The sequence below is a fragment of the Populus euphratica genome, unplaced genomic scaffold (genome assembly GCF_000495115.2).
Source record: "Populus euphratica unplaced genomic scaffold, PopEup_1.0 scaffold2749.1, whole genome shotgun sequence".
NCBI lineage: Eukaryota > Viridiplantae > Streptophyta > Magnoliopsida > Malpighiales > Salicaceae > Populus > Populus euphratica.
This window is the reverse complement of record NW_011502579.1, coordinates 2,390-12,467: the sequence shown is the minus strand read 5'-3', so window position 1 is coordinate 12,467 and position 10,078 is coordinate 2,390. Positions and strand designations below refer to the sequence as shown.

The 10,078-nt window shown below is 36.8% G+C and overlaps 1 pseudogene; it reads left to right on the top strand.

The window, feature by feature from the left end:
* The first annotated feature begins 11 nt into the window (after positions 1 to 11).
* LOC105119310 (uncharacterized) lies at positions 12 to 7,091 on the top strand (annotated as a pseudogene).
* The last annotated feature ends 2,987 nt before the right edge of the window (positions 7,092 to 10,078 follow it).

The following is a 10,078-nucleotide window of genomic DNA, read 5'->3' as shown; positions in this document are numbered from 1 at the left end:
CTCAGTTAGAAATGCAACACCAAAGAGAGTTGGAAAGCCTGAAAGAGGATGTGGCAAGGCTCACTAGCTTGCTCGAGCAAGCTTTGAGGCCTAGAGCTGGGGAAGGAACATCTTCTCAACAAACATTTACACCTCAGCCTCCGCCTCCCTTTATTCCGCCATTTGAACCTCAGCATACTACTCATTTCATACCTACTCAATCAGTACATCCAATGAGGGTCCCCTATATTGTGTTGACAAAAGAAGAACCTCAAAGGAACAAGATGGTGGAGGAAAATGGTCATGAAAAACTAGCTGCTTTAGAAGAAAGAATGAAGGCAATAGAAAGGAATAGTTTGTATGATCCGGTGAAGGCCGCTGAAATGTGTTTAGTGCTTAACGTGGTTATTCCCAGAAAATTAAAAGTTCTAGAATTTGTTAAATATACTGGAACTCAGTGCCCAATCACCCATCTTAAAGCATATTGTAATAAGATGGTTGAAGTAGTCCATGATGAGAGATTATTGATCCATTTCTTTCAGGACAGTTTAAGTGATGTTGCTCTTGCTTGGTATATGCGTTTGGATAATACCAAGATTAAAGGATGGAAGGACTTGGTTGATGCTTTTATTAGACAATATAAGTTCAACATGGATATTGCCCTAGATAGATCAAGTTTGCAAGCTATGGAAAAAGACAATAAGAAGTCTGTATGAGAATATGCCGCACAAATAAGTCCTCCATTGTCAGAAAGGGAGATGACTGGTTTATTTTCCAACACTTTCAAAGCCCCATACTTTGAATACTTGGTAGGTAATGTAGCACAAAATTTCTCTGATTTGGTTGTCATAGCTGAAAGGATCGAATAAGCTGTTCGGATGGGTAGGATCGTGGATCTTACTGAAAAAGGAGGTTTTATTGGAAAAAGGAAAGAAACGGAAGTTCATAATGTTGAAAGGGAAAATAGAGGGAAGAAAACCTATCAAGATAATTATAGCTTCAAAAGTATTACACCTACCCCCTTTATATCCAATATAAAATTCTCTTCACCTATAAACACCCAAAACAACCCAATAAACAACCAAACCAATAATGCCTACCGCCCAAGAAGAAATTTTCCAATAGACCAAGTACAACTTCCACCATTACCCATGTCTCTTACTAAAATGCACCAAAAATTGCTTAGTATTGGTCAGGTAGCACTTGTTCCCTTAGAACCTTTACAACCACCATTTCCCTTTTGGTATAAACCCGATCAGAAATGTGAATACCATGCTGGTGTTGTTGGTCATCATATTGATGGATATGATTCATTCAAAAGAAAAATCCTTCAGCTCATCAAAGCTGGGTGGATTTCTTTTGACGAGTCTCCAAATGTGAATTCTAACCCTCTACCAAATCATGCTTCTGGAGGTGGGGGAGTTAATAATTTGGAGATAGGAAGGGGAAGTACATCAACAGATTATTGAGGCAAACAGATTATCTAAAGACACCAGTCAAAATACAAGCTAGAAGGAATGCGAATGAATATTGTAAATATCATCAGCAGCGTGGGTATGATATTGACTCGTGCGAGGAGTTTCATTTAGAGGTAGAAAATATAATGACATTGGAAATGTTAAGATTGATGAAACCCAAAGAAGATAAGTTAGGAGGAACAATGACTAGTTGTAACAAGAAAGTGGAAGTTTGTAGATATATATACCAACCGAAAAGGGTCCACAAAAAATGATCCTAACCAAGCTTATGAATGCTGTTAGCAGAAGTTATAATGTGCAACCCTATAATTATGGTTATTCCTTTCACAGCACAAATCCTACTCCTGTTTTTCATGCTAAAATAGGAGGACTCACTCAGAGTAGGAGATGTTTTACTCCTGAAGAGTTGGAAAACCATAGAAAAGCCAAAGGAAAGGATATGGTGGAATTGACAAAGACAGATGAGGTTAATAAGCAGTAAGTGATGAAGAGGCTAATGAATTTCTGAAATTGATGAAGCACAGTGAATATAGTGTGGTTGATCAGCTAAAGAAAACACCCGCTAGGATTTCTTTGTTGTCATTAATGTTGAGTTCAAAATTACATAGGAACATGCTTCAGAAGGTTCTTAATGAAGCATATATTCCTTAGGTTATCACACAAGACTCCATAGAACATTTGGTGGGTAGGATTCAAGCCACCAACTACCTCTATTTTACCGATGATGAGCTGGATCATGAAGGGACCGGTCATAATAAACCATTGCATATCACGGTAAAATGCAAGGATTGTGTTATTGCTAAGGTGCTTATAGATAATGGTTCTGCTCTCAATGTATTGCCAAGACATGTACTTGATAAAATGCCAGTTGATGCCTCTCACAAAAAGCCAAATACCATGACTACTAGGGCATATAATGGGTCACCTAGACCAATCATTGGGAGTATTGATGTTGAACTAATCATTGGCCCACAACCATTTCAAGTCACATTACAAGTAATGGACATTCATCCATCATATAGCATGTTACTTGGGAGACCTTGGATCCATGCAGCCCGAGCTGTCGCATCTTCTTTACATCAACGGGTCAAGTTTATCATCAATGGGAATTTGGTGACTGTGAGAGCTGAGGAAACTTTGTCAATGATAAAAAATGTGTCGATCCCTTACATAGAAACTGAAGAAAGTAAGGATGGAAATCTGCATGCATTTGAAGTTGTAAATGCTGAATGGGTACTAGAAAATACAATACGAAGAAAGCTAAATGGTTGCTAAATACTTCTTAAAGCATGGACTGCCATTTCAATATGACTACACTATCGGAATGCCTGAGAGGGCTAATGTGATAAAAATAAAGTGTACGGATCAAAGGTTTGGCTTAGGGTTTAAGCCTAAGAAAGCAGATTTCAAAAGAGCAGCTGAAATTAGAAAAGAAAAGAGAATGACCCGAATTGAAAGGAGAGAAATAGATGAAGATCGAATGGAGATCCCACCAATCCATGTAACGTTCCCAAGATCCGTATATGTGATAAAAAATGAAGATTATGAGGGGGGCTAAGAAAGGAATTCAATGGTGTTACTATTAATTATCTTGAAAAAGTCGGTGAACAAGAGTTAAAGGAAGAGGATAGTACTCATGAACAGTTGCCCCAGCTGACTATTGGCGTTTTGGAAGATGGCTCATTAGAATTCCTGAGGAAACTGGTCGAGGGAGAAAATTTAGCAAACTGGGAAATTCATGAAGTCCCAATTGTATTCAAAAAGTAATGTTTGTTTGTTTGTTCGTTGTTTTCATTATTTGTATTCTTTAAATAATTGTGCCTTGCCAAATCATTATGGCTTAAGAGATTGGCAATAAGGTTTTGTGGTTTAGCCCTTCTATCCTTTAAATTTCAATGAGATCATGCATACTTTCTTTCAATCGTGTTTTTCTTTCTTTCTTTTTCTGTTCATTTATTTACTTTTCCAGAACTATATACTTATAACCGAAACACTTTTCGCTTTTAGGAAATCTGAGAGCGAATTGTCGTACACCTCACAAATGCATTGCACTGTGGATAATTGGCTTAACTTTGATGAAACTATAATTGCCATGGATGAGGAAGAGTTTGGTGAGAAAGATATCCATGAGTTCGCAAGGTTAGTTGAAAAATCTAACCGCACATGGGAGCCTGCAAAAGAAGAATTAGAACTGATAAATGTGGGCACCGAGCATAATAAAAGAGAGTTGAAGATAGGGAAGCTAGTCTCTGCTGACGAAAAAAGTAAATTGATTGCTCTTTTACAAGAATATGTTGATGTTTTTGCCTGGTCATACGCTGATATGCCTAGTTTGGATACTGATATTGTGGTACGTAAACTACCTTTGATGGAAGGTTGTAAGCCGGTTAAACAAAAGTTGAGGAGGACAAGGCCAGATATACTAATCAAAGTGAAAAAAGAGATAACAAAACAGTGAGATGCTGGATTCTTGAAAAGTTGAGGAGGACAAGGCCAGATATACTAATCAAAGTGAAAGAAGAAATAATGAAACAGTGGGATGCTGGATTCTTGGAAGTAGTCGATTATTCTCAATGGGTGTCCAATATCGTAGTAGTACCCAAGAAAGATAACAAAATCAGGGTATGTGTGGATTTCCGAGACTTGAATAAGGCAAGCCTGAAGGATAATTTTCCTTTACCCCACATAGATGTACTAGTGGATAGTGCTGCTAAGAGTTCTACTTTTTTATGGATGGTTTCTCTGGGTATAATCAAATTAAAATGGCCAAGCAAGACAAGAAGAAAACAACATTTGTTACCTCGTGGGAAACATATTGCTATAAAGTATGCCATTTGGACTGAAAAATGTTGGGGCAACTTATCAAAGAGCAATGGTGACACTATTTCATGACATGATGCATAAAGAAATTGAGATCTATGTGGATGATATGATTGCTAAGTCTAAAGATGAGGAAAACCATATCCCAGCTCTGAAAAAAATTGTTTGAAAGGCTGAGAAAATATCAATTAAAGTTGAACCCTACAAAATGCACATTTGGGGTGAAGTTGGGAAGTTGTTGGGATTTATGGTAAGCAATAATGACATAGAAGTAGACCCTAACAAAGTGAAGGCCATACAAGCTATGTTAGCTCCTAAAATCGAGAAAGAAGTTCAAGGTTTTTTGGGGCATTTAAATTACATTGCTCGATTTATTTCACAACTTACAATCACTTGTGAACCAATCTTTCGATTACTTCGAAAGAAAAACCCTGGAGTATGGGATGAAGACTGTCAAAAAGCCTTTGATAAGATCAAATAATATCTGCAGACCCCACCTCTATTGGTACCACCGGTGCCCGAAAAGCCTCTCATTTTGTATTTAATAGTGACTTAATCAGCAATGGGCTGTGTGTTTGGCCAACATGATGAGACCGGGAGAAAAGAACAAGCCATCTATTACCTTAGTAAGAAGTTCACTGAGTGTGAATCTTGTTACAGTATGATTGAGAAGTTGTGTTGTGATTTGATGTGGAGTGCGAAAAGGCTCCGACAATATATGTTATACTATACCACTTGGTTAATTTCAAAGATAGATCTTCTAAAATATATTTTTGAAAAACCATACATGTCAAATAGGTTGGCCAGATGGAAAGTGTTGTTGGCTGAATACGATATCATCTACAAAACAAGAAAATCTGTGAAAGGAAGTGCAATCACAGACCATTTAGCTGATAACGCCATTAAAGACTATGAGCCATTAAATTTTGACTTTCCTGATGAAGATGTTCTAGTAATAGAAAATAAGTGGTGGACCATGTACTTTGATGGTGCAGTGAATGTGTCTGGTAATGGAGCTGGTGCTGTAATAATTTCTCCAGAAGGAAAACAATATCCCATCTCCATTAAACTGCAGTTTAGTTGCATAAATAACGCAGCTGAATATAAAGCTTGCATTCATGGATTAGAAGCTGCATTAGAACTGAAGATAGGGAAATTAGAGGTATATGGAGACTCCATGTTGATAATCTGCCAGACAAAGGGGGAATGGCAGACAAAAGATGAGAAATTGAAACCATATCAAGAATATCTCTCCAAGTTGGCTGAAAACTTTGAAGAGATAGATGGCAGACAAAAGATGAGAAATTGAAACCATATCAAGAATATCTCTCCAAGTTGGCTGAAAAGTTTGAAGAGATAGAGTTCAATCATTTAGGAAGGGATAAGAATCAGTTTGCGGATGCTTTAGCAACCTTAGCCTCTATGGCCACAATCGATTGTGGTATCAGAGTACATCCTATAGGCATTGATATCAGAAGTTCTCCTGCTCATTGTTATTTAATAGAAGAAGAAACTGATGGCAATCCTTGGTATGCAGATATAAAAACATTCATCCAATATCGGGAATATCGGGAATATCCAGATAAGAAGACATTGAGAAGAATGGTAATGGAATACTTTCTAGATGGAGAAATCTTATACAAAAGGTCATTTGATGGGACTTTATTAAGATGTTTGGACAGATCAGAAGCCAATAAAGCTTTGTACGAAGTACATGGAGGAATTTGCACCACCCATGCAAATGGACACATGATGGCAAGACAAATGCAAAGAACTGGGTATTTTTGGATGACTATGGAGAAGGATTGTAAAGAATTCATCCGAAGATGTCATAAATGTCAGGTGGATAGTGACAAAATCAATGCGCCTTCATTGCCCTTATTCAATATGGTGTCACCTTGGCCATTTGCAATGTGGGGGATAGATGTGGTTGGGCCTATTAATCCAAAAGCCAGCAATGGTCATTGATTTATCTTGGTCATAATTGATTATTTTACAAAGTAGAGGCCTGCTCATATGCTCATGTGACGTAGAAAGTGGTCAAGCATTTCATTGAGAGAGACTTAATTTATAGGTATGGTTTGCCAGAAAGGATAGTAATCGATAACGCCAAGAACTTCAATGGGAAGATGATCGTGGAATTATGCACTAAATGGAAAATCAAGCATTCCAATTCATCCCCTTACTGACCAAAGATAAATGGTGCTGTTGAAGCTGCTAATAAGAACATAAAGAAGATTGTCTAGAAAATGGTGGTTACATATAAAGATTGGTAGGAATGGCTTCCTTATGCTCTACATGCATATCGAACAACAATAAGGACATCCACTAGGGCTACACCTTATTCATTAGTTTATGGAATGGAGGCAGTGATGCCATTGGAAGTAGAGATTCCTTCTCTAAGGGTCCTCATAGAATCTGAGCTAGAAGAGGCTAAATGGGCTAAGATCCGATATGAACAACTAAATATGATCAGTGAAAAGAGATTAGCTGCAATTTGTCACCACCAACTGTATCAAAATAGGGTAGCAAGAGTATATGACAGAAAAGTTCGACCAAGAGAGTTTGAAGCAGGAGATATTACTAGTGTATGACAAAAAAGTTTGACTAAGAGAGTTCAAAGAAGGAGATCTTGTATTGAGAAAAATCATATTACTACCTAGTGAGAACCATAGCAAATAGGCACCCAATTATGAAGGTCCCTATGTAGTAAAGAAGGCATTCTCTAGAGGATCATTGATACTGACATGAATGGATGGAGAAGATTTGAATATGCCAGTGAATTTCGATTCTGTAAAGAAATATTATCCATGATTATATAAGTTCTCATCAAATCAATAAAAGTTTTGCCAAGAAATTCACTTTGCATAAATCAATAAAAGTTTTGCCAAGAAATTCACTTTGCATATCTTTTCTCTCTTTCATAAATGTTTATTGATATCAAAGAATCAGTAAATACAATCTTGAAGCCTTACATGATCTCATAGATTCAATTCATTACTTTTACCATAATCAGTTTCCCTATTAGAGTTTTGAAAAATTGATCTGGCATTTTGATTTCAAAAAGTAATTTGATGTTTATTCAAAAATGATATTTTTGGCATTCTACTATTAGAATGATAAGTGAATTAAGCAACTCCTTCATAGAGGTGACCAAACTCTAAAAAGAAAAGGAAAAAATACCCTTACCATGACTCTTGAATAATGTGTTTTTAAATGTATGAATAATGGTATGTAGTGAACTTGTTACTCATAACTTGTGAAATGCATCTTTGCAAAGACTAAACTATCACACTAGATGAGGTCAAAGTTTATTGATCATAGCTGCTTGCCCTTGAAATGAGGAAAGGCCATTTTTGTTATTCCTTTCATGTTTTGAAATAAGTACATCCCTTGCGATCCCTTTTTGAGCCTAAATAATTTTTCTTTCATAAAAATCCCGACTAAGATCACACCTTACACTGGGGGCAAGTAAAATTTTAATGATCAAGAAAGATGATAAAGTCGTGAGAAAGCCAAAAAGGCAAAAGAGCTCAAGAAACTCAAATGCTAGGGGCATGCCCAAATCATAAGAAAAAGTGATAACCAAGATAAAGTGAGTATACTCTAGCAAAGCAATGAAAAAGAAGAAAAAAAGGGAAAATCAAAGAAGAGCGGTAAAAGAAAATATGAGTGACGTCAAAAGTCAAACTAATGATAGTGATCTTCAGTCTTTGAAGCCCTGAAACACTCTTTGAGCCTTATGAATTCTTTCCTTCTATAGCCAAAAACCACAGCATATGTTACGTGCTTGTAGAAGTCCTTTCTAATGAAGCAAGTAAGCAATCTAGAACAATAAACAATGCTCTCAAAATGCAAAGAATACTTTTTTCATAAGATTCATGACATCAAGAATAAACTACTCATTATTATTCATGCTGATAAAAAATGAATGTTAAAAAAGAGACAAGTATTTTTCTCTCTCATACAAAACCTCGAGCTCTTTTTCGAGCCCTCCACTTTGAAAACCTATAAAAACAAAAGGTCATCTCATAATGTATTTTCACCGAAGACGTCATTGCCAAACACAAGAACAAATAATCTCTTTTCCAAGAAAGAAAAATAACCAAAGAGTTGCAAGATTTCAAAAGCAAATTTTTTAGACGGACATCGAAATATTTTTTTATTTTCAAAATGCAAGATCAATATTTCAAGATTCATTCTAGACCCATATTCCTTCACCATACAGAAAAAGGATAGAAATGAGAGAATGACCTCTTAAAATCATTATTTGTCTAAATCACTAACAGAGCACATTTCCATTCACCAAATAGACCACCTTTCATGTTCTATTCGAGCCAGCCTTTGAGCCCTCGTCTTATTTATTTTCGAGCGTGCCTTCGAGCCCTCAACCATCATAGGTAGTGCATTTCCTATCCTACCTCTATTCGAGCCCTATCATGTCTTTTTTTTAAAAAAATCATTGGGCGAGTAACCCATTATAATGTGACCGTTTGGGTAGGTAACCCATTACAATATACCATCTCGGCAGGTAACCCATTACAATGTGACCATCTGGGTATGTAACCCATTACAATATACCATCTCGGCAGGTAACCCATTACAATGTGACCATCTGGGTATGTAACCCATTACAATATACCATCTCGGCAGGTAACCCATTACAATGTGACCATCTGGGTATGTAACCCATTACAATATACCATCTCGGCAGGTAACCCATTATAATGTGACCATCTGGGCAGGTAACCCATTACAATATACCAACTAGGCAAGTAACCCATTACAATATACCATCTGGGCAGGTAACGCATTACAATGTGACCATTTGGGTAGGTAACCTATTACAATATATCAACTAGGCAAGTAACCCATTACAATGTGACCATTTGGGTATGTAGCCCATTACAATATACCAACTAGGCAGGTAACCCATTACAATGTGACCATTTGGGCAGGTAGCCCATTACAATATACCATCTAGGCAAGTAACCCATTACAATGTGACCATTTGGGCAGGTAGCCCATTACAATATACCAACTGGGCAGGTAACCCATTACAATGTGACCATCTAGGTAGGTAACCTATTATAATATGCCATCCTAAAAAATCCTTGTATTTTTCCACTAGGCAAGTAACCCATTACAATGTGACCATCTGGGTAGGTAACCCATTATAATATACCAACTGGGTAAGTAACCCATTGCAATGTGACTATCTAAGTAGGTAACCCATTACAATATACCAATTGGGCAGGTAACCCAATACAATGTGACCATCTAGATAGGTAACCCATTACAATATACCATCTGGGCAGGTAACCCATTACAATGTGACCATTTGGGTAGGTAACCCATTACAATATACCATCTTGAAAAATCCTCATATTTTTCCATCTGGGCAAGTAACCCATTACAATGTGACCATCGGGGCAGGTAACCCATTACAATGTGATCATCTGGGTAAGTAACCCATTACAATATACCATCCTGAAAAATACTCGTATTTTTTCATCTGGGCAAGTAATCCATTACAATGTGACTATCTGGGTAGATAACCCATTACAATATACCATCCTGAAAAATCATCGTATTTTTCAATCATCGGGCAGGTCGCGTGGAACAATTAGACCACTCGTGAAATTCTTTGCGTTTTCTTTTATCATCGGGCAGGTTGCCCAAAACAATTTGATCCATCTAAAAAAAAAAAAAATTATTTTTCGTATCCACTTTTCTTTATAAATTTACTACACCGAGCTAAAGAAAATGAAATTTCCCAATGTCTTTGTATTGTAAATATT